We start from the raw sequence: 24803 nt of genomic DNA on the forward strand, positions 1-24803 counted from the left end.
AGTAATAGAATTTTAACTTAATTTAGACCAGGCTAAGATAGGTTAGTGATTTAGTAAGTTATACAACTGATAATATTTGCAAGTGTAGGTTATGTTAGGTTTGCTAACCTTTCTAAATTAGTGGCATTGCAATATCAAATATTCAGTAATGTAAACTTACGCCAGTACATCTTTAAATGAGATATAACAGTTTTTTTTTAAAGAAAGTTTGACATACTTGGCTTCTCAGCCATAAAGCACCGGTCACACACACACACACACACACACACACACACACACACACACACACACACACACATTCTGGTCAATTAGAGAGCGTGCATGGCATCCCTCCGTTAATTAACCTGTCTGAGACAGGGGGAGAGGCGTCCCTAATCCTACACGAGTGAGAAATTGATGATGACACATAACGCCCCTCCAGTGATTGGCAAACTTTTAGCACAGAGTGAAGGAATTTCTGTCTGGTGTAATACTGTGGCAACTGAAGGGTGATAAATACCCTTGGCAGTTACTGGACAAGTGGTATTCGTTAATGGGCAGTTAGTCCTGTAATTAGGTAATTGACACTCCTCAGAGGCCAACTGTCTGAAGTTCTCAGCCTACTGAAATTACCAGACAATAGTTAGCATCTAGTGGCACCCAGATATATGCTAAGACATGGCACTGTTGTATTAGTGCAAAAATGGGAGAAATGCATTGTAATTCCCTCTTGTTTTGCACTTTATAATCTTTATGGTTTTACCGCTTGGTTACGATAATAATAATAATAATAATAATAATAATAATAATAATAATAATAATAATAATAATAATAATAATAACTCTTGTTCAGTCATTCAAGTACATTAAAATACTAATAAAGGAGAGAGAGAGAGAGAGAGGAGAGAAAGATAAGGAGAGATAAGGAGGGAGGGAGATAAGGGGAGAGAGTCAGTCTTCCTTCACTGGTCATGTTTTTCTTATAGGACAAACAGAGAACACACTGACCTTCTTTCGGAAATGAAACTCGCAGCAGACTAGGCTTCTAACCCCGCTGTTGTCTGCTATTTCAGACCAAACCCTTGACACTTGCTACCCCAAAGTGCCACAGAAGGGCCACTTTGAGAGGACCAAATGACCTGTTTACCCTGAACAGGGCTGAGTGGTGCCTGCAGCTGCTCTGTTTGTTGAACCAACGGTCGGAAATACTCGCGATGGCAACACATGTGAAAGTAAACATTTGGAATAGGACACGGAGACACGTGTATACACGTGTTTACGAGAGGTGGAAATGTGTGGGTGGACTCACGTGAGGACAGATGTACACAAGGGTACGGGACCCAGATGCTAGTACACACTGTAAGGGAGAGAATATATATACACATTAAATACGCACACACACACACACACACACACACACGACTCCATGACCTCACCCTCAAGCACCCTTCACCTCCCATACAAAGGTCAGAGTAGGAGTGACGGAATATGGGAGTGACAGTGAACCATAGGAGAGGCGGGAAAGCAGTGAACCATGGGAGAGGGGAAAGAGCAGTGAACCATGGGAGAGAGGGAGGGGAAAAGCAGTGAACCATGGGAGAGGGGAAAGAGCAGTGAACCATGGGAGAGAGGGAGGGGGAAAGCAGTGAACCGGTTCGTACCATAACTTAGTGAAGATTTACAGCCTGGCAGGGGCCGCAGCTCCCCCACAAGGGGACTAATGTCCCTACATTCTTCAACTTAACGAGGATGCTCCCTTACAGATGCCTGTGATCGGTCTCCAGAGTTTTGCTACACTCGTAGCCTCTCGTGCTCGCAGGCTATCCTCTGACCACCTTTGATCAACCAGGCTATGGCTGGTGGTGGTTCAACGCAGTCTGAGGAATATTTTGCATAGTGTTTCAAAAGTCTGGACCCATAGGGACCATACACATTATTTTTCTCACCAATTATCCACCTCTGCATATTGCAAGCTCCTGACGAAGCACTGTGTACAGTGCGAAAGGGTTAGAGCTGCTATGCAAATCAGCCCCTTGAGGTTCTGTTGTGATTATTTGCACCATTTCAAGCTAATATTACACGTTTGTTTTACACTCAAACGAAATCAATATTCCCACGAATAAGTTACTGTAATTCTGTTTCCATAAGCACCTAGAGGAAGGCATGTTGATTTCAGGAAACATTCTCCACTGCCTGTGTTGAGTAGAAATGTGAGCGCTGCGGGAAGTGTTTTAGACGAGGTATTGAAAGTTGCTGGTCGTTTATGTGAGATCTGGGCTAGTAGTTTCTGATTAAGCTAGTGTTTATCATTTCTGATTAATCTGGTACCGATCGTTTGTAATTAACCCGATACCGGTCGTTTCTAATTAACCAGGTACCGGTCGTTTCTAATTAACCAGATACCGGTCGTTTCTAATAAACCAGATACCGATCGTTTCTAATTAACCAGATATCGGTCGTTTCTAATTAACCAGATATCGGTCGTTTCTAATAAACCAGATACCGATCGTTTCTAATTAACCAGATATCGGTCGTTTCTAATTAACCAGATACCGGTCGTTTCTAATAAACCAGATACCGGTCGTTTCTAATTAACCAGATATCGGTCGTTTCTAATTATCCTGATCCCTGTCGTTTTCGCTAGACTACACGTGAGTCACACTGAGCAAATTTCCGTTCAGTCGATACAATAAACCCCCCAGTAATCAATGGGGAAATTTTCTTTCCCTGTATTTTAAGACTTCTGGAGCGCTGGCACAGCCTCTCATGTTAGTGTGAAGTGGTGGGGAAACTTTGCCCTAAGTGATTCCCTTCATTATTTCCCTATGTTAGAGCCTCGTGTACATGTACACACACACACAGACACACACACACACACACACACACACACACAAAGCGATAAACTCGCTCATAAACAGTCAATATATATGTTCCACAGTCATTTAAAGTAACTGGTGTGGAGAGGCGGGTGTTGGAGAAGTCATTAAAGGGACTTGGTCCTCCTCCTTCAGTGCCAACTACAGTCTGTACTGTTTGTATTTCATCTGTATTGTATACGTCTTATGTATCAGCAGGTAATCAATTCTGTATTAATTCTTCTTGAGAAATAATGACTATTATAGTTTATTATTGTTATTATTATTAAAATATGAATATGAATGGCAAAAATAATAAAAATGAGATAATGAATATATACGATTTAAGAACAATAAAAATAATCGAAATATATAATCCGATTCATATACGGATTTCTATTAAAAAAAATTTGCACCTTCAAAAATTCCCAAAATATATATTTATACATAAATACAAACATGGATGTGGTACTTGAAAACCTCATGCATCAACATGTCAGGGACACAACCAGAGAGAGAGGGGAGGATGAGCCAGCAAGACTGGATCTTGTGTTCACCCTGAGCAGTTCAGACATTGAGGACATCACTTACGAGAGGCCCCTTGGAGCTAGCGATCATGTGGTTCTGAGTTTTGACTATATAGTAGAGTTACAAGTGGAGAAGGTAACAGGAACTGAAGGGGACAGGCCAAACTATAAAAGGGGGGACTACACAGGTATGAGAAACTTCCTGCAGGAGGTTCAGTGGGACAGAGAAATGGTAGGAAAATCAGTAAACGAGATGATGGAATATGTGGCAACAAAGTGCAAGGAGGCAGAGGAAAGTTTTGTTCCCAAGGGAAACGGAAATAATAGGAAGACCAAAACGAGTCCTTGGTTTACCCGAAGGTGTAGGGAGGCAAAAACTAAGTGCAACAGAGAATGGAAAAGGTACAGGAGGCATAGGACCCAGGAAAACAAGGAGATTAGTAGAAGAGCCAGAAACGAGTATGCACAGATAAGGAGGGAGGCCCAGCGACAGTATGAAAACGACATAGCATCGAAAGTCAAATCTGACCCGAAACTGCTGTATAGCCACATTAGGAGGAAGACAACAGTCAAGGACCAGGTGATAAGGCTGAGGAAAGAAGGTGGAGAACTCACAAGAAACGATCAAGAGGTATGTGAGGAGCTCAACACGAGATTTAAGGAAGTATTTACAGTAGAGACAGGAAGGACTCTGGGGGGACAGACCAGATGGGGACACCAGCAAGGAATACACCAACAAGTGTTGGACGACATACATACAGATGAGGAGGAGGTGAAGAATCTGCTAAGGGACATCGATACCTCAAAGGCAATGGGACCAGACATCTCCCCGTGGGTCCTTAGAGAGGGAGCAGATATGTTGTGCGTGCCACTTACCACAATCTTCAACACATCCCTGGAAACTGGGCAACTACCTGAGGTATGGAAGACGGCAAATGTAGTTCCCATTTTTAAAAAAGGAGACAGAAAAGAGGCACTAAACTATAGACCTGTGTCATTGACGTGTATAGTATGCAAAATTATGGAGAAGATTATCAGGAGGAGAGTGGTGGAGCACCTGGAACGGAACAGGAGTATAAATGCCAACCAGCACGGATTCACGGAAGGCAAATCCTGTGTCACAAACCTTCTGGAGTTTTATGATAAAATAACAGAAGTAAGACAAGAGAGAGAGGGATGGGTTGATTGCATCTTCTTGGACTGCAAGAAGGCCTTTGACACAGTTCCTCACAAGAGATTAGTGCAGAAGCTAGAGCATCAGGCGCATATAACAGGAAGGGCACTGCAATGGATCAGAGAATACCTGACAGGGAGGCAACAACGAGTCATGGTACGTAATGATGTATCACAGTGGGCACCTGTGACGAGCGGGGTCCCACAGGGGTCGGTCCTAGGACCAGTGCTATTTTTGGTATATGTGAACGACATGACGGAAGGGTTAGACTCAGAAGTGTCCCTGTTTGCAGATGATGTGAAGTTAATGAGGAGAATTAAATCTGATGAGGACCAGGCAGGACTTCAAAGAGACCTGGACAGACTGGACACCTGGTCCAGCAAATGGCTTCTCGAATTTAATCCTGCCAAATGCAAAGTCATGAAGATAGGGGAAGGGCACAGAAGACCACAGACAGAGTATAGGCTAGGTGGCCAAAGACTGCAAACCTCACTCAAGGAGAAAGATCTTGGGGTGAGTATAACACCGAGCATGTCTCCGGAAGCACACATCAATCAGATAACTGCTGCAGCATATGGATGCCTGGCAAAGCTGAGAACAGCATTCCGATACCTTAGTAAGGAATCATTCAAGACACTGTACACCGTGTATGTCAGGCCCATACTGGAGTATGCAGCACCTGTTTGGAACCCGCACTTGATAAAGCACGTCAAGAAACTAGAGAAAGTACAAAGGTTTGCGACAAGGTTAGTTCCAGAGCTAAGGGGAATGTCCTATGAAGAAAGATTAAGGGAAATCGGCCTGACCACACTGGAGGACAGGAGGGTCAGGGGAGACATGATAACGACATATAAAATACTGCGTGGAATAGACAAGGTGGACAAAGACAGGATGTTCCAGGGAGGGGACACAGAAACAAGAGGCCACAATTGGAAGTTGAAGACACAAATGAGTCAGAGAGATAGTAGGAAGTATTTCTTCAGTCATAGAGTTGTAAGGCAGTGGAATAGCCTAGAAAATGACGTAGTGGAGGCAGGAACCATACACAGTTTTAAGACGAGGTTTGATAAAGCTCATGGAGCGGGGAGAGAGAGGGCCTAGTAGCAACCGGTGAAGAGGCGGGGGCCAGGAGCTAGGACTCGACCCCTGCAATCACAAATAGGTGAGTACAAATAGGTGAGTACACACACACACACACACACACACACACACACACACACACACACAAGTATCCTTGCAAATGCCTGTAAACCAGAAGGTAATCCAAAGTAATTCTGATGGAGCCGAGAGGACAGAGAGGGGGCTGCATAAATCCCTGAAAATCTGCAAGAAATGGCAATAAATTTACAGAGGGATTTACATCCATGTTCCCGAATCATCGAGTGAGCGAGAGGAATCTCCACCCAAAGATGTTTTTATGGATACGTGGGTGAGAGAGAGACCCATGTTTTTATGGATACGTGGGCGAGAGAGAGCTATATTCTCGGGGACATGGGAAACAGACATGTTGACATGGATATGTGAGAGACAAATCCATGCTACCATGGATACCCGAGATACAGAATATATTGCCATGAAATCGTGGTAAAGAAAAGTACGTTGCCATGAATACATAGTAGAAACAACCATGTGCTCCCATGACACATACAAGAGTGCCAGCACTATGTAGGAGTGACGATATAGGTTCCAAGATACAGCCATGGACACGTGATGCATACATTTAAATGATGATACAATATAGACCCCACACATAAGACTGAAATATTTATCTCCCGTAAAAACTTAGTGATTGCAAAAATCATTCATATATTTCGAACGTTCGTGAGACGTTTGGTACCAAAGGAAATGAACTACGAGAAGGGAATTTTACAAGGCCCAGGAAGATCATCTATTATGTAAAGACTACTGGGATAACAAATACCCAGGTAGTTTATAGTCCATAAGAATCTATTAGGTTAATACACTTGATAAATGAAATGCCTCAATCATGACAATTATATATAAACAAGGTTACTGGGGAAATATTGTATATTCAGTTCTCTTATAAAGGTCGTCTAAATTGTGCAGTTTTTCATAAGTGTGAATGATCAAGAGCATCCAAATTTTCAGTTGCATTTACGAAAATTGAACTAGTAGAGGAGCTTATTGGTGAATTATGTAAGACTATTTTACACGACTGTCAAAATATAGGTAATACAGAATTAACCAGTAAAGTACACGTAGTTTCTCGTCTTTTAATATATCTATGCTGGTAAATACTCAAACCGACACGAGTAATGTGTCTCGTCTCATAGGTTCGACACGAGTCCCTGCAGCCCTCTTCTGATTAAGGAGTCTGCCAAAGAAAACTTACAGAGAAACACCGTTCTGAGAACAGGGTCTGCTCTAAGATACTCCAGTTGTCTCTAGTCTGACGTCTAGACATAACAGAGTCGGTCCACACCTCCAGCACTACCGCCCCTCCAGTGTGACCTTAACACTTATGGTTCGCTTGAAAGTTCTGGTCAGAAACTTAGTTTTCCCCCCACAAGCTCCATCCAGGAAAATTTGCCACTTACGAGAACTTGTCCTGCCCGAGGTGGGGCTTCTACCCAAAGTTCTTGTTAGCTCTTTCCCCCATGGCATCCTTATCAGTTTGGAGATAACCTTCGTAAATCACGAGCCGTTTCACCTAAACCTCTCTCCATCCCGAGTCTATCCAAACTCGATTCCCTTGAAATTCATTATTTGTCAAAGGCCTGCCATGTCTCCTTGGGGTGCTTGTGGCAAATTTTCTACGCTCAAGACATCTTACCAGGAGTATATGATCAACAGCTGCTACCACTCCTCACAAGACATACTCGAAGGAGACTTAAAGGTACAAAGGAATTTTTTATTTAGTAAAATTGGATGAATCAGTTACAAAAGGTAATTGTGTTCCCTGCTATGTTCTGTCACACAGGATGGGATAAATACATAACGTTAAAATCCGTCAGCCTGAGCTGGGAGATTTCAGTAGGGCATAGAGGATATCGTCAAATATTGCCTCAGGTTGAGAGGCGATCAGAGGAAGCCAGGGGGATGATGCAAGCCAAAGTTTGAAGAGTAGGTATGGCTCTATCCACTCGAGAACACACACATTATATATATATATATATATATATATATATATATATATATATATATATATATATATATATATATATATATATATATATATATGTCGTGCCGAATAGGCAGAACTTGCGATCTTGGCTTAAATAGCAACGCTCATCTTGCCATATAGAGCAAGTGAAAATTTGTGTATGCAATAATTTCGCCAGAATCATTCTGAACCTAACGAAAAAAATATATTTCATTGTGTTTGTTTAGTATTAAATTATTGTAAAGAAATCTAATATATATTTAGTTGAGTTATGCTAAATTAAATTGCACTTGTTATAATAAGGTTAGGTAAGTTTTCTAAGATTCTTTTGGTGCAAAATTAATAATTTTTTACATTAACATTAATGAAAAAATATATCTTTAAACGTACAAAAGAAAATTTTAGAAAGGACTTAATTTTAAACGAGTTCTTGCTAATTGACCAGTTTTACATATTCGGCACGACATATATATATATATATATATATATATATATATATATATATATATATATATATATATATATATATATATATATATATATATATATATATATTTCATATAAGGCAAGCACAAGCATGTAATGACACAAGTTGCACTCGTCATTCATCGCAAGGTGCGTTGGAGGCTCGATCCTTCGTCTCTTAATTGCTAACAGACGTGCTGCCATTCACCATACACATATGGCACCATAAACCTTCAGCAAATAAATGACAGAAAACGAGTTTCGTAAAACACGAAAAAAGTTAACAATGTCGTGAGTTATGGTCAACGAGCATAAAAAAGGTCACTAGACCAGAAAGCCAGGAAGGTCACTAGGGCAGGACGCCATTTTTATAGTTTGACCCGGGGTCAAGAATAAAGCGAGAAAATAAAAGAGTATACCATGCTTCAGTGTATGTACACTGAAAGGTGGTATCAGTGTATGTACACTGAAAGGTGGTATCAGTGTATGTACACTGAAAGGTGGTATCAGTGTATGTACACTGAAAGGTGGTATCAGTGTATGTACACTGAAAGGTGGTATCAGTGTATGTACACTGAAAGGTGGTATCTCTCAGTGTATGTACACTGAAAGGTGGTATCTCTCAGTGTATGTACACTGAAAGGTGGTATCTCTCAGTGTATATACACTGAGGTTTGGATCTTTCAAGGTATATCTTTTAGTGTATACCAATAGGTGTATATTCCTCAGTGTATACATACCCAGACTTTAATCCTAATCTAAACAGATTTAAATATCCTCTCTCGTACGCCTAATAACCCACTCATTATTCCCCCCTGAATAACCCTTACTGATTTAGAGATTTCAAATAATAATAATAATAATAATAATAATAATAATAATAATAATAATGGTAAAGTTATACCTGCCGCTATGTATTAGAGTGGAACCCATCCCTGTGCAGGTTAGTTTAAGTTATAACTGTTACTGGGAACTGTTAGTAAGTGGGAATTATCAAAGCAGAAATGCAAACCGGAGCCAAAATAATGATTTAAATCTGGCATTTGGGAAAAATTGGGATACTTAAATTGGGAAACATTTCGCTTACCCGGGAGAAGGTGGGGAGCTTTGCCAGCATTTCGCTTAACTTGTTTTTCTTTTTAAATCAACGTTTCGACCACCGAGGGATACATGTACCATTGCTAGAAGTGGAGGGAGGGAGTAGGAAAACGTGTCATACAGTTAATTACAGGAACTCACGAATTGTGTGTCGGAAAACACGAAAAGAAATTCTAGTTATCCGGACAGGTGGATTACAGACACTTTTATTATCAATATACATTTTTTTGGAATCTTCTCTGATAAGGTCATTGTTGTAGCTGCATTAAGCAGTTAATATCGTTTTCTTTCACTGGTGATTAACGCGATCTCCACGCACCCGTCATTTGCAATCATATTCACTCTCGGAACGTCATGTTCGGGGTGAAAATGACTTGAAATCTCAATAATGAAAAAAGAAATATATTCTTTTCGAACTCTCGTATATTTTTTTTAAAAGGTGTTTCAATTAATTGCCCAAGGGGCTTCAGGGACCAGGATTTAATCCTGGCAGAATATTAGGCTTAAGAGCTGTTGCTCTGCCTTGGATATGGATAATATCCAAGGTCCCGTGGATAATACAGATATCGAAAAAAACTGAAGCAGGATAAGAGCTTTTTATCCTGTTAAATCAGCGGCGTGTGATAATGCAACACTTACTGCTGGATATATTGCAAGTGTTCGTAAGAGGCTTAGGTATACCTGCTAGTGATGTATTACCACAGGTATACCTGCCAGTGATGTATTACCACAGGTGTACCTGCCAGTGATGTATTACCACAGGTGTACCTGCCAGTGATGTATTACCACAGGTGTACCTGCCAGTGATGTATTACCACAGGTGTACCTGCCAGTGATGTATTACCACAGGTGTACCTGCCAGTGATGTATTACCACAGGTGTACCTGCCAGTGATGTATTACCACAGGTGTACCTGCCAGTGATGTATTACCACAGGTGTACCTGCCAGTGATGTATTACCACAGGTGTACCTGCCAGTGATGTATTACCACAGGTGTACCTGCCAGTGATGTATTACCACAGGTGTACCTGCCAGTGATGTATTACCACAGGTGTACCTGCCAGTGATGTATTACCACAGGTGTACCTGCCAGTAATATATTACCACAGGTGTACCTGCCAGTGATATATTACCACAGGTGTACCTGCCAGTGATATATTACCACAGGTATACCTGCCAGTGATATATTCCCACAGGTGTACCTGCCAGTGATATATTACCACAGGTGTACCTGCCAGTGATATATTACCACAGGTGTACCTGCCAGTGATATATTACCACAGGTATACCTGCCAGTGATATATTTGCCAGTGATATATTACCACAGGTGTACCTGCCAGTGATATATTACCACAGGTATACCTGCCAGTGATATATTACCACAGGTATACCTGCCAGTGATATATTACCACAGGTATACCTGCCAGTGATATATTACCACAGGTATACCTGCCAGTGATATATTACCACAGGTATACCTGCCAGTGATATATTACCACAGGTATACCTGCCAGTGATATATTACCACAGGTATACCTGCCAGTGATATATTACCACAGGTATACCTGCCAGTGATATATTACCACAGGTATACCTGCCAGTGATATATTACCACAGGTATACCTGCCAGTGATATATTACCACAGGTATACCTGCCAGTGATATATTACCACAGGTATACCTGCCAGTAATATATTACCACAGGTGTACCTGCCAGTGATATATTACCACAGGTATACCTGCCAGTGATATATTACCACAGGTATACCTGCCAGTGATATATTACCACAGGTATACCTGCCAGTGATATATTACCACAGGTATACCTGCCAGTGATATATTACCACAGGTGTACCTGCCAGTGATATATTACCACAGGTGTACCTGCCTGTGATATATTACCACAGGTATACCTGCCAGTGATATATTACCACAGGTATACCTGGGAGGATCTTGCAGAAATTTCAAGGGAACGTAACATAAATCGTCTGTTTCCTCTTTAACTAACGAGGGATATTATAACCTGTAACTGTACCTGTTATATTACTGCCCAGTCAGGCAACGTAAACAACGAACGTGGAAACACCAACGCTCTGACGACCTGCCATTACTCACCCCTGCCAGACTTAAACCATCAATTAATCTTGTCAATGTTTATGTAATATATATATATATATATATATATATATATATATATATATATATATATATATATATATATATATATATATATATATATATATATATATTTATGTTAGGTTTTTAACTGAGTCATGTAAAAGTACACTTGATTTATGTTTTCCGAGTGACCCACGCGGGTTTGGCGCTCTACGGAACGCACCAGAGCACGCACACGAGTCGGAAATGACTTAATGCGCTCTGCGCTCCCCGCCCCCCCCCTCCTTGTAGCACTTTGCCAATGTTAAAGGTTTTCTCTGGAATGTATTAAAGGGATCTCTCTCCCTCTCTCTCTCCCTCCCTCTCTCTCTCTCTCTCTCTCTCTCTCTCTCTCCAGGGGAGAAAATATTATTTCTCACGCTGAAAATTGGCTCTTCCCTTATCCCTTACGAATCTCGACTTGCACAATTAATGCACCCTAAATCCCATTACTCTAATGGAATCCGCCCTATTGGTTTGACTATTATCCTATTGCCAGAATAATGGCTTAATTTTAATGTATTAGATTTTTTTTTTATCGTAGTGTGTGTTTGAGATTATGAAAGAGAGAGAGAGAGAGAGAGAGAGAGAGAGAGAGAGAGAGAGAGAGAGAGAGAGAGAGAGAGAGAATTCAATTTCCCATATAGTATAAATCAGTCAACAATAATTTTTATGCATCGAAGCTTTAAAAAAAATCAGTGAATCTTATGAATGGATTCCAAAAAAAAAAAAATCCATCTTCTACAGATTATCAATCACTTATATAAATCATTTACGAAAAAAAAAATCCAACTTCTACAACTCTATTGAGAATTATTTGAAGACGTTTAGTGAAATAATTTATCTAAATATGGAGGAACTGCCGTACACTGAACCCTAATTATCGTTTTGAGGAATAATTTCATTATGATTTGTTGTCTGTAGCGGGACGACCAGTGCTAGTGATGGGTGCGTTCAAAGTAGCGGGACGACCAGTGCTAGTGATGGGTGCGTTCAAAGTAGCGGGACGACCAGTGCTAGTGATGGGTGCGTTCAAAGTAGCGGGACGACCAGTGCTAGTGATGGGTGCGTTCAAAGTAGCGGGACGACCAGTGCTTGTGATGGGTGCGTTCAAAGTAGCGGGACGACCAGTGTTAGTGATGGGCGCGTTCAAAGTAGCGGGACGACCAGTGCTAGTGATGGGTGCGTTCAAAGTAGCGGGACGACCAGTGCTAGTGATGGGTGCGTTCAAAGTAGCGGGACGACCAGTGCTAGTGATGGGTGCGTTCAAAGTAGCGGGACGACCAGTGCTAGTGATGGGTGCGTTCAAAGTAGCGGGACGACCAGTGCTAGTGATGGGTGCGTTCAAAGTAGCGGGACGACCAGTGCTAGTGATGGGTGCGTTCAAAGTAGCGGGACGACCAGTGCTAGTGATGGGTGAGTTCGAAGTAGCGGGACGACCAGTGCTAGTGATGGGTGCGTTCAAAGTAGCGGGACGACCAGTGCTAGTGATGGGTGCGTTCAAAGTAGCGGGACGACCAGTGCTAGTGATGGGTGCGTTCAAAGTAGCGGGACGACCAGTGCTAGTGATGGGTGCGTTCGAAGTAGCGGGACGACCAGTGCTAGTGATGGGTGCGTTCAAAGTAGCGGGACGACCAGTGCTAGTGATGGGTGCGTTCAAAGTAGCGGGACGACCAGTGCTAGTGATGGGTGCGTTCGAAGTAGCGGGACGACCAGTGCTAGTGATGGGTGCGTTCAAAGTAGCGGGACGACCAGTGCTAGTGATGGGTGCGTTCGAAGTAGCGGGACGACCAGTGCTAGTGATGGGTGCGTTCAAAGTAGCGGGACGACCAGTGCTAGTGATGGGTGCGTTCGAAGTAGCGGGACGACCAGTGCTAGTGATGGGTGCGTTCAAAGTAGCGGGACGACCAGTGTTAGTGCTGGGTGCGTTCAAAGTAGCGGGACGACACACTGATGGGTGCGTTCAAAGTAACTTGAGAAGTATCAGTAATGGGTGCGTTCAACTGAAAGATGAATTTAATGTTAATTTTTGTGACTGAAATTCTCGTGAATAGCAATGTACAGGTGACATGCAACCTTAATGATCTTCGTGCACTTGGTAAGGTCTGAACCAAAAGGAGATTTAATCACAATATGCAAAATACCGAGTGGAATAAACAAAGAACACGGGGACACATTGTTCAGCACGAGAGGTACAAGAACTTTATGGATAAACCGAAATGTTTACAGAGACGTTTGGGAAAAAACTCAACAGAACAGAGATGCAACTGAAGCATGACAACTTCACTTTAAAAGAACGGACCCAAGAGCTGGAAATCTAAACCTGCACAAAGTCATCTGATTACAAATACACACACACACACACACAACAAGACCAGTCCTGGACCTGAGGGGTATGTCCTACCAGGAAAGGTTAAGGAAACTCAGCCTGACGACATTAGGTTAAGTTAGGTTAGGTTTGTCAGGAAACAGGATAAGCGTTTTCTGACGCTGGAGCTTTGGTCATCTGACCGAGGCCTTCCGCTGGTTTTCCGGTGCGCCACTGTAAAAATTAGGGTTATATTAGATAATAGGACAGGAGGAATAAAGAGGATATGATAACGGCGAATAAATACTGAGAGGAATTGATAAAGTGGACAGGGCAGAATGTTACAGTCATGGGACACAGGGACACAGTCATAGGGACGTTAGGAGGTATTTCTTCAGCCTTAGAGTTGTCAGGAAGTGGAATACACTGGAGAGTGAAATAGTAGAGGTAGGATACATACATAATTTTAAGATGAGGTACGACAAGGCTCTTGAAGCAGGGAGAGAGTGGACCTATTAGACTAGCGAAGAGGCGGAAACCACACAAACACACACACACACACACACACACACACACACACACACACACACTAACAGAACAAGATGAAACAGAGGTCGTGTATGAGGGAGTAACATATTCAGTCAGCCACAGGGTACAATGTTATCAGGCCAATGATTTAATCAGAGGCCCCCACGCTCGCACGCTCTCCGCTCTCTGACCTTGTTTGGCCACTCCAGAGCACGCTCAAACGCATGATACCGCATATCAGTGCACGCATCTACGCACCACAAACGCACCCCACCCCACACAAACTCTCAATCCAGTGTATGGATAGCAACACACACAGAATGCCAACGAGAATGCTAATCACGTCAAGGGACCTCAACACGAAGGTTGCATGCGGCAGCGGACGCGTGACACTAACACTGCACCCCACACCAGCACGAAAACCCGCAGGTGGTGACGTGCAAGCACCTCAGCCAAGGTGATACACGCATGACAGGAGGGAGATGGAGGGAAGGGGAGAAAAAGAGGTCAGGACACGAAGGTAGCGAGGAGGTGTTGGTGTTTCGTTCGTCAGGAAAAAGGTTCTCTGACGCTGTTTTTTGTCAAGCAACGACTGTGTTCTGGCGTATCAAAAATTAAACAGCAATGTACTGATGATGAAAATCAATAATAAAGCAATAGCACAAAATAAAGTACAAAATGAGATCGCAAAACAAAAAAAAAAAACACTGAGAACAGAAAATCGACAAAACGACAGTCAAGGGGGAAAAAAAAACACCAGTGATTAGATACTGACAGAATGACCAATAATATTTTTCCCGTTGGAAACTTGAAAAAACAAAGATGTAAAAAAGTTAGACACTGAAGATGGGAACACGAGTCGAAATCTCTTCTTTTAACTACCTTGAAGTTATTAATGGTGAATAATATTGAAGTTTAAAGTATGTGGAAGTGTATGAGATTTTTGTTTTACCTTAGTCCTGGAGAGTCTGGTTGGTGTTGGTGGTGGTGTTTGTAGTGGTGTTGGTGGTGATAGTGGTGGTGGTAACTGTGATGGTGGTAATTGTGGTAGTGGTGGTAATTGTGGTGGAGGTTGTGGTGGAGGTTGTGGTGGAGGTTGTGGTGGAGGTTGTGGTGGAGGTGGTGGTAGTGGTGATGGTAATTGTAGTGGTGGTGGTGGTGATGGTGCTAGTAATTGTGGTGATGGTGGTGGTAACTGTAGTGGTGATGGTGATGGTGATGAAGGCTTAGCTTCGCCAGAGTGAGTTATGCCTGTAACGATCAAAGTTAGCCGCCGCTGTCGCTGCTGTTGATGTTGCTGCAGTTGCTGTTACAGCTGTTGTTATTGCTGCTGCGACTGTAGTTGTTACTGCTGCTGTTAAGGTTGCTGCTTTTACTCCTGTTGCTGTAGAAGAATTTAATCTTGCTTCTGCTTCTGCTGTTGGTGCTGCTGCTGCTGTTTCAGCTACTCCTTACTCCTTCCTAATATTCTTTCCCGGTATTTCCTATAGCTGTTGTACTAAGGTATACATATATTCATATCTTTAATATCTTCTAGATTGCTGCAGCAAAGTTAGATCGTCGAATTTATCTAGTTTTAGTGTCATCGCTGGGGTAAGAAGCTATCTAGCTTTAGCGTTATAGCTGAAGGTGAAGAGAATTCAGGAATATCCTGAATTTCTAGTCTCGTAGCTTTTTAGTGGCAAGGGCTCTTGATTCTTAAACACACACACATACACACACACACACACACACACGCAACACACACACACACACACGCAACACACACACACACAACACACACAAACACACACAACACACACAAACACACACACACACACACACACACACACACACACACACACACACACTTCAAAAATCTCAGTTCAGTATTTCAAATTCTGGCATCCGGTCTTTGCACAACCGGGATAAAATATGGTCCGCTATTGTACAAATGGCCTGACACTGTGTTGAGCAGACCACTTCCTCTGCTCCGTCACTCAGCCTCTCCTTTCTCCCTCTCGTGTTTTGTTTTGCTCCTTCGTAAAACGTTTTACGGAATTTAAGTGCAATATTAAGTGTTGTAGGAGTGAAGGGTGGGAGGGGCATCTGATTTTTCCTAATTCATGGCAAGAGGAGGGACGTTCACACAATTGGAAAATGGTAAACATTGTGCTGATACATAATAACTTGCAACGGAGGGTGCATACGTACTTGAAAAATCCATTAAACGGAATTGGATAAAATATCCGAGGGGCAAAATAATGCTGTCAAATAGCTGTGGTTTTTTTTTCAGTTCTCAGAATTAAGCTACTATGATATTCATTGAAGTTATATATGAATATAATGAACAGATCGTTTATGTGAACTTTGAAAAAAATTTTTTGATAGAGTTCCTCGTGAAAGGTTCAACTAAAAATTGTAAATTATGGAAGAATATGTAAATTATTATTACATCCCAGGAACAATAAGGTCTGTTATCTTGGGTGTAAAGGGGAGCAAGGAAAGACTTTGAATTATATTTTCCTTCACCAAGTGCGATTATAAGTATTTACAAGTATGTACACTATATACAGATAGAAATATGTGTACCACATGGTGAATCAATAGGCAAAGACATCGCCTGGAGACAGAATGGACAACCGTGTTCAACCAGCCCTAGAATGGAAATGACAAGGGTGCAAAGGCGAGTGGTGACCACGTCACCTCCACAATTATCAGACCCACCTTCTCATTGGCTGAACGATGGGGCCCCATCGTCCGATCCTTAGCACCCGGTTTGCTGGTTGGGGAGGTAGCCGTTTAATGAGGGTGTGTACATGCGCCGAATAAAGGTTGCATACTCTTTGCATGCCACAATTATTATAATCGATGCAAGTTTTTTTTGTTGGGCAAAATTGAACAAAGATTAGCCGAAAATGAATATGCAAGAGTGAGAAGAGAGTAAGTTCTGCACAATCAGAAAAAGAAGAAAGACATCAGGTAAAAGATCAGATAATTCTACTAGAGGATGAGATCTCACGAAAAAAAAAGCTGTGAAGAATTAATCAAAAGATTTAAAGAGGTCATCTGAGTGGAAATAAGAGCACTAACAGAGACCTAAGGAAAAAAGGGCACACCGACAGGTACTGGGCACCTTACACACAGCGGGGCAAGAGGTAAAACAACAGCTGAGAAAGCTGCATACATTAAATGCGATGCGACTTAAATAAGGTTTCGCCATAGACTGAGGCAGGGAGTGGGAGCAATGTTCGAACCACTAGCTAAGATCTACAGCTGTTCAGTGGACACGAGACAGTAGCTAGAGATCTGGAAAACAGCTAACGTATTTCTTATATTTTCCATACATAGTTTTCAGAGTAGGAACGATAGAGACGATGACGCTAGTCGGGAATGAATTTGGAAAGCGGCAGGTTGAGTGGGGAGGCAAGGAGTTAAGAATCGACCCCTGCTACTACATACAGGTGAGTACACACACAGGGCCAAGAAGAATCTGGAAGGTCAGAACTTGAGTGTCTGTTTCTCAGAACTTGAGTGGCTGTTTCTCAGAACTTGAGTGGCTGTTTCTCTTTTCCTGCTCAGATTGAAGTTAAACTGCTGCGTATAACAGAGTGGAAAAAGGGCTGCAAGACAGATAGTAAGAGGATAAATAAGAGAATGGACAGAAATGTCTTCTAGACGAACATGGGGAGAAGGAAAGAAATGTGAGGATGGGAGAGGATAGCAGATGTTTTACAGGAGCATGGGTAATGGAGCAAGACAATGGATTGCTTTAAGTTTCAAGCCAATACACTAAAGTTCGGAGTTCTTCATTCTTTCCATTTTAAGCAGGCGAAAATTGGCCTCCACTGAACATCTATTGCCCATTAAAAGACTATTAACATTTCTTTGCAAGTTTTCTGTTTGTTTTTAAAGTACTTTCATGGATATGAAGGTGTTGCTAATGTTACTGTCTACATCTCCTATGTAGATGAGAAACAACGAAAGAGCCAAAACTGTGCCTCGTAGCACTAAACTTTCTATTTTGCTACGATCAGATATATATATATATATATATATATATATATATATATATATATATATATATATATATATATATATATATATATATATATATATATATATATATATATATATATATATATATATATTATATATATATATATATATTATATATATATATATATATATATATATATATATATATATATATATATATATATATATATATATATTTCCACCCCCCGTGGGTGGGTGCAAATCTTTGGCTCAAGTACTTTCACACTTCGCAATACGTCATCAGGAGCTATGCAATGTTGCAAGGCAGCAACTGAAAGACTGCGGGTTAGTTTTTCCTTAGAGCAGCGCAGCGCGGGTTGACAACAGCCGCAGTTTCTCTCAGAGAGACTGCGGCTTGTGTAATTAGGAGCACAGGTTGAGGGAATGCGGAAAAGTTGTAAGCATACCCTGAGTTTTAGAAAAGCCGAGACTGACCAAAGATCTTAAATGTGTATGTGTGTGTGTGTGTACTCACCAAGTTGTGTTTGCCGGGGTCAGGACTAAGCTCCTGGCCCCTTCTTTTAGACTACCTTGATGTGCAACTACCACTTGATCAGCATTCATTATTCCCTCTTTCACTTCATTCCCCTAATCGATCACCTGCGTCGCCTTGATCCTGTTCCTCTTGTTTCAATCTGTCCCAGTATGCCTTATCAGTTCCCCCTAAGATCGTATATGTCGTAATCATGACTCTCGTTGTCCTCTCAGCCAAGAGAGTCTAGTTCAATTTCCAACTGATCTTTATAGGGAATTCTTCTCAGTTCTGATACTAGCCTGTGGGATAGTATTAAAACTATGGGCTCCACGCTGGGGCCGCATACTCAATGATTGGTCTATGTAAAGTATGAAGTTCTGATTGATTTTTTGTTGACGTTCCTGAATGCTTCGCTGAGCTCTACTAATCTTGCATATTACGCTGACTTTATGAAAACACTGTGGAATCCTGACAGTATACTGCTCAGCAAACACACACACAGCCATCCTAACAGTGCTTAGCTCAACAAACACAGCCATCCTAACAGTGTCCAGCTCAACAAACACAGCCATCCTAACAGTACTTAGCTCAACAAACACAGCCATCCTAACAGTGTCCAGCTCAACAAACACAGCCATCCTAACAGTACTTAGCTCAACAAACACAGCCATCCTAACAGTGTCCAGCTCAACAAACACAGCCATCCTAACAGTGTCCAGCTCAACAAACACAGCCATCCTAACAGTGTCCAGCTCAACAAACACAGCCATCCTAACAGTGTCCGGCTCAACAAACACAGGCATCCTAACAGTGTCCAGCTCAACAAACACAGCCATCCTAACAGTGTCCAGCTCAACAAACACAGCCATCCTAACAGTACTTAGCTCAACAAACACAGCCATCCTAACAGTGTCCAGCTCAACAAACACAGCCATCCTAACAGTGTCCAGCTCAACAAACACAGCCATCCTAACAGTGTCCAGCTCAACAAACACAGCCATCCTAACAGTGTCCAGCTCAACAAACACAGCCATCCTAACAGTGTCCAGCTCAACAAACACAGCCATCCTAACAGTGTCCAGCTCAACAAACACAGCCATCCTAACAGTGTCCAGCTCAACAAACACAGCCATCCTAACAGTGTCCAGCTCAACAAACACAGCCATCCTAACAGTGTCCAGCTCAACAAACACAGCCATCCTAACAGTGTCCAGCTCAACAAACACAGCCATCCTAACAGTACTTAGCTCAACAAACACAGCCATCCTAACAGTGTCCAGCTCAACAAACACAGCCATCCTAACAGTGTCCAGCTCAACAAACACAGCCATCCTAACATTGTCCAGCTCAACAAACACAGCCATCCTAACAGTGTCCAGCTCATCAAACACAGCCATCCTAACAGTGTCCAGCTCAACAAACACAGCCATCCTAACAGTGTCCAGCTCAACAAACACAGCCATCCTAACAGTGTCCAGCTCAACAAACACAGCCATCCTAACAGTGTCCAGCTCAACAAACACAGCCATCCTAACAGTGTCCAGCTCAACAAACACAGCCATCCTAACAGTGTCCAGCTCAACAAACACAGCCATCCTAACAGTGTCCAGCTCAACAAACACAGCCATCCTAACAGTGTCCAGCTCAACAAACACAGCCATCCTAACAGTACTTAGCTCAACAAACACAGCCATCCTAACAGTGTCCAGCTCAACAAACACAGCCATCCTAACAGTGTCCAGCTCAACAAACACAGCCATCCTAACAGTGTCCAGCTCAACAAACACAGCCATCCTAACAGTGTCCAGCTCATCAAACACAGCCATCCTAACAGTGTCCAGCTCAACAAACACAGCCATCCTAACAGTGTCCAGCTCAACAAACACAGCCATCCTAACAGTGTCCAGCTCAACAAACACAGCCATCCTAACAGTGTCCAGCTCAACAAACACAGCCATCCTAACAGTGTCCAGCTCAACAAACACAGCCATCCTAACAGTGTCCAGCTCAACAAACACAGCCATCCTAACAGTGTCCAGCTCAACAAACACAGCCATCCTAACAGTGTCCGGCTCAACAAACACAGCCATCCTAACAGTGTCCGGCTCAACAGCATAATTCGGTCACTGCTCACAAGGTCGAGAGAAATGATATTCCCGTATTATCAGCTGAGAAAAAAAAAACGCTAATTAAAATATTGGTTTTTATTCCCGAGGGTTTTAAGTGGGAGGAGACGAGAGAAAACAAAAGACGGGAGAAGTTTCCCTTTCTTTTGGCAACAAACTTGTTCCAAGAAAAAGATATATTAATCTCTTCAGGTCACTTCGTAGAAGTGAACTACTGATGAACACGATTACTGAGTGAATAATGGAAGAAAAAACTTGTTTTTGTGTATATGAGAGAGAGAGAGAGAGAGAGACAGAGGAACATGGCATGTAAAAACATCAAAATCATTTTCTGGCAAATGGAAGGCTTATCGCTCCATCACAATAACACGAAAAATTAGAGAGAAATTTCGAGCACAACCAGCACCGTCTACAACACTGTCATAACCCGACACAAACACAACACACGACTTCAAAACACACAAACATTTCTGAACAAACTCCACCTTCAACAAACATCTTAAACACTCCATACAGTTCTCTTAGTAAAATACCCTTCCCCTAACCCCCCCCTCCCCGTCCACAACTTCAATACATAACCGTAAACATTACGACAGTATCTTAGCGGGAAGTATACTAATGAAACCGTCTTGGAATTATATTAAGCCGGGTATGTTGTTTTGAAGTGTGTATGTCCCTGGTGTAATATAGCGGGTGTTATTGTTGCAGTTATGTAATGGAAATTATGCATAAGGACGCTACCCAAGTTACACACACACACACACACACACACACACACACACACACACACACACACACATACACACATATATAGTCTAACAAGTGATGTAGTGGAGGCAAGAATCATACCTAGCTTTAAGATGAGGTATGGCAAAGCTCAGGGAGCAGAGAGAGAGAGGACCTAGTAGCAATCAGTGAAGAGGCGCGGCCAGCAGCTGAGTCTCGACCCCTGCAACTACAATTAGGCGAGTACAATTAGGTGAACACACACACACACACAGAGGTACGATAAAGCTCACGGCTCAGGGAGAGTGACCTAGTAGCGATCAGTGAAGAGGCGGGGCCAGGAGCTCGGACTCGACCCCCGCAACCTCAACTAGGTGAGTACAACTAGGTGAGTACACACACACACACACACACACACACACACACACACACACACACACACACACACACACACACACACACACACACGGAACAGGTGCGACTAAATGCTTTCTGAACCTAGGTCGTTAAGTAGGTGCGTCGTTTGGGTTAATAATCGGCACTTTAAGCCCTTTAGCTGATGAATACTTCCCAGGGCATCAGTGTTAGCTTTATAGGCCGGGACAACGAGAGAGAGAGAGAGAGAGAGAGAGAGAGAGAGAGAGAGAGAGAGAGAGAGAGAGAGAGAGAGAGAGAGAGAGAGAGAGAGAGAGAAACATCTCTTAGCTTGTCAATAAAGTTAGGCATTCTTAACATGTAAATAGCTTGTCAATAAAACTAGTGATCCTTAGCCTAACCTTGTCAAACCCTGTGGAAAGAGAGAGGGAGAGATAGCGAGAGAGAGGGAGAGATAGCGAGAGAGAGGGAGAGATAGCGAGAGAGAGGGAGAGATAGCGAGAGAGAGGGGGAGAGGGAGAGAGAGAGAGAGAGGGAGAGATAGAGAGCAGAAAAGAAACAATCAACAGTAGCTAGCAACAGAACAATTTATATTACCAGTAGATTGCAACAGAGCAGACATCAGTGTAACATTTTCTCATGATGATAAAATAAGGTGGAGAGGGTAAAAAAATAACATTTAGGTATACAAGAGTCTGCCTAAAAACACGAGAAAAACATTCGTAATTAAACAAAATTCTTCAAGACACTTAATATAATTTTGCAAGAAAACAGAGGACTAGATTTTTTTATATACAAAATCCTCTTATAATTTTAAATGCTTTTAAATGAATCTTAATCTAAATCTTATTCTAAAGTTCATTAAAAATTAAAAGTTTTTTTCCTGCTACTAGAAATCCCGTTTTGGGATATTCCTTGCTGTCGATGACGGGCTCTTGATCCAAGAAAGTGGGTCTGTCTCAGGTACAGTAAATATGGTAACAGCGATGATAATACCGATAATCATAACGATAATAATAGCGATAATAATAACACAATAATAAATTAAGAACTAGAATACAGCCGTTTTACGCAGGAAGTGTTGAGCGGCTTTACGGATCAGCCCTTGCGAATTTAGCGCAACACTGCTACAACAATAAACCATCCATTGCGTTCGTGTCCGTTTGGCATCTGGAAAACGTATATTCGGATCCAACTCAGATTTTCAACGTGTGCGTTTTAACGTGAAGAAACACCTGTTCCTTTGCTAGGCTTCTGCAAGTCTGCAAGCAAATGAAATGTGGACAAGCATTTGAGATGTCAGGACATCTCTGACATTGCGTGTTCGCAATATCTGATTAAGATGGCTGGTCTGCCATCGAATATGTACTAAAATATTCACAAAAATACAATGTCCAAAATACAATATAGGAAAACAAGTGACAATATTTAGACAACAGTTTTTTTCTCAGCTATCCCACATGTTGGAAATTAAATTACTACAACGTTTTGCTTAATCCTGGATGACTAACATTTACAGGATGCATCAAAACGTCACCTTAAGATCATTTCCAACTTATGGGTTAGTTATGAACTCTTCAGATTACTTTAGTGTGATTTGTTTTACTGTAAAAGAGTATTGTTTGGAACGCTGAAATTGCGGCGGGTTCGATACGGCGCAAGCTGTCAGTAGCCCTATAAACCCCCAACATGAAGTTACGACTTTCCCTCATGTGATGCCTGATCCAGTGCTCTGGAATCCACAGTGAACGTTTACACAGATATTCATCCCACCAGAAGCCTTCTGCAATATTTTTCACATCTCTGCACCAACGGTGGGATGGGCTAAACGTTGTGTCGCGGGTGCAGCAAGCCGGGAAACGTTCCAGCCGTGCGGAAATTTTAATTCAGTTTCGCTCAACAGAAGTGAATAATAAAAGTGGTTGAAGTCGTGTTTTATTTTCGCGTCTCGTTTGCAAATTGTGTTCGAATGGTAGACAGAATTACGGGCAGACAGAAAGAACTGCGGGCAAACAAACGATGTAAACAGACAAGGAGAGTTATACAGTGATAAGGTGTCATACTGGATACAAATGATGTACTGACAGTATAGAAAAAGATGCATTACTGAACAGGATTTTATTGGGGCTACATGTCTGTAAGTTTGAGATTTATCAAGTCAACAGTCTCGTGACTTAGTAAAATTCTATGCAGAGCGAAATGATGTCCTTATAAAAACTTATACCCCCCATCCCATACCTTTTCTTCAAAGTAACGCATGATAAGAAATAGAGATGGAATGTCTAGTTTCCATCTGCTTCCTCATTCCAGTCTTTCCCAGGGCAATGTTTTATCCTCGTCTACCCGGACTATAACCCTGAGAAAAGGTCGTGATATCTCTTGATTTCCGTTCTTGCGTCAGATTAGGATTTAAGGCTTCGTCGTTTATGTTTCTGAGTTTCGTTGGTGGTATGGCGTGCGTGATGATGATGGGTGATGGAGCGGAGATGTTGTTGCCTCCCGGCTCCGGTCTTTTCCAGTCGGCACCCTGTTGGAGAGAGGCGCAGGTTAACTTTAGGGCTTGCGAGGTTAAGTTAGGTAACGTTTGTCAGGAAACAGAAGTGTTTCTTGAGGCGTGTCTTAGTCATTTGATGGCCCGCAGCTTGGTCAATCTGACCGAGGCTTTTCGCTGGCTTACCGGTCCAACCCAGAGGTCGAGCTCAGATACTGGAACCGCCTCTTCGCTCGTCGCTACTAGGTTCACTCTCTCCTGGCTTCGAGTCTTATTGTGCTTCTCCTGGAAGCTTTGTGTGGATCCTACCTCTACCACTTCACTCTCCATGTCATTCTACTTGCTCTAAGACTGAA

General features: G+C 42.2%; 1 protein-coding gene and 1 long non-coding RNA gene across 3 annotated transcripts in view; one reads left to right on the top strand and one right to left on the bottom strand.

The window, feature by feature from the left end:
* The window catches only part of LOC128696295 (A-type potassium channel modulatory protein KCNIP1), a 285448-nt gene that overhangs the window by 137524 nt on the left and 123121 nt on the right, over positions 1-24803 (top strand). The gene's annotated exons all lie outside the window — the stretch shown is intronic.
* The window catches only part of LOC138853761 (uncharacterized), a 103752-nt gene continuing 102855 nt past the window's right edge, over positions 23907-24803 (bottom strand). Inside the window, exon 3 of the long non-coding RNA XR_011392913.1 lies at positions 23907-24483. This is a non-coding gene — a long non-coding RNA (uncharacterized lncRNA). The remainder of the gene's footprint in view (positions 24484-24803) is intronic.

Source organism: Cherax quadricarinatus, chromosome 39, assembly GCF_038502225.1.
Source record: "Cherax quadricarinatus isolate ZL_2023a chromosome 39, ASM3850222v1, whole genome shotgun sequence".
NCBI classification, from domain to species: Eukaryota; Metazoa; Arthropoda; class Malacostraca; order Decapoda; family Parastacidae; genus Cherax; species Cherax quadricarinatus.